Source organism: Pteropus vampyrus, unplaced genomic scaffold, assembly GCF_000151845.1.
Source record: "Pteropus vampyrus isolate Shadow unplaced genomic scaffold, Pvam_2.0 Scaffold475, whole genome shotgun sequence".
NCBI classification, from domain to species: domain Eukaryota; kingdom Metazoa; phylum Chordata; class Mammalia; order Chiroptera; family Pteropodidae; genus Pteropus; species Pteropus vampyrus.
Genome location: NW_011889256.1, coordinates 420,380 through 422,120, shown reverse-complemented (window position 1 = coordinate 422,120; position 1,741 = coordinate 420,380).

Genomic DNA, 1,741 nt, shown 5'->3' with positions numbered 1-1,741 from the left:
AGGAATAAATATCATTTCAGAATGATAAACAGATACGTCATCAGGAAGAAAAGGCAACCCTAAACAATAGACTTTTAGAGCTCTGTAGGGTTTTGGGGAACTGAGGACAAAGGGACCAGAGGCTGTGACAAAAGACGCTCCCATCGCTCTTATCACCCAGCAAGTCCCAAGGGTTCGGGGGCCTGGGAGCAAGGACTGTGGACTGAGACCAGATATATAGGAGACATATATTTTGGCCACCTGAATGGACAAATACATATTATTTCTTATGAATTACAAGACTGCACTTGGTTTATGTTTAAAAAAGTTGAAGGAAAAAGACTCTAAATGATGTCTTCAAAGCCAGGCTGAATCGCAGCTGAGATCCTCGTCTAGAAACATCAGATTGAACTCACCCTCTTTCTCCGACTGTACCCCACTGTGCCAAATGTACCCCACTGTGCCGAATGTACCCCACTGCCGAATGTACCCCACAGGCCCAAAATGGCGACAGTAACCTACACGCTTCCTCTCTATCCTGAAGTAGTTTTCCCAGAAGTGAATATGTAAATAAATCATTAGTCATAAGACATAAATTAAATAAGGGAGCAAACATTTGCTCACAGCAAAGCTCAGCAGGAATTTTTTTTTTTTTATTTAATAGAGAAATGGAAACTATAAATAATGTTGACTACACTATAATAAATCTACTTAACATAAGAAATATACTAAAGTTATTATAGAGAAAACTGATATTTTTGTAAAATTATTTGTACATCCCAATACTATCAAAATAAATGTGTAAGTACAGGTTTGAAATTGTCTGGAAATAGGTCAGAATCTTATGACTGGTCATCTTTAAGCCATGTAGTTAGATCTTTCTTCACGTTTAGGTTTTCACACCGCTATCCATTTCCTATCATTAATAATGCATATATAATGACTAACAAGAAAATAAAAGATATGCTCATTTGTTGTGTTTATAAAATTTCTTTCCTTTTCAACTCTCTGAGAATGAAAAATTGCTCTCTCAGGAAAAATATTTATCGGGTGTCTCCTTTTGCAGGGTCTGCAGTGACCCTACGAAGCTGTTCTTAAAGATGGAAACACCGCAGGGTCCTTAAACGCCATCGCTATTCACGGAATTCGTGGTGTGACCGCTTTGAACTTGAGGGCATGAGCTCACACGGAACCTTCTGTCCACGTCCCACGTTTACTAGTTTTCTTCCTCCACGGGATCTCGGATCATTATCGAGTCTGATCTGTACGTATGTTTTTCTCCTTATGAATAGTTTATAGAAAGCACATGGCCTCAAGATTACTTTCATGCTTTTGCGAGTGTCACACTCGTCTGTCCATTGTGAACTGAACTACAGTCACTCACTCACGGGGTCCACGCGTTCTGCCATGTGGCTCAGATACTCGTCATGACTAACGTGCTTACCCAGGTGTCACGGAGAGGCTCGCTCTCCGGTGACGAGAAAGGCTGACCTAAGAATGTTCCTGTCATCCCTTCCTGCAAACATTTTCTCATGACAAAATGGCATGTGGTTATTAAAGTTCCCTTGAGAAGTCATCAGCCCCAGGGACTGAGAAAATAGAAACACTCGAGATTTTCCATTCCCACAGCCTCCTCTTGTGAAGACACCTTCCATATCTCTAATTTCTGGAAGCATGAAGAGATAATAGTTTCCACCAGGCGAGCTAGGAAGCCTTACTGGCCCTTGGAGGGATCTTGCTGACGTGGGAAACCATGGTTCCA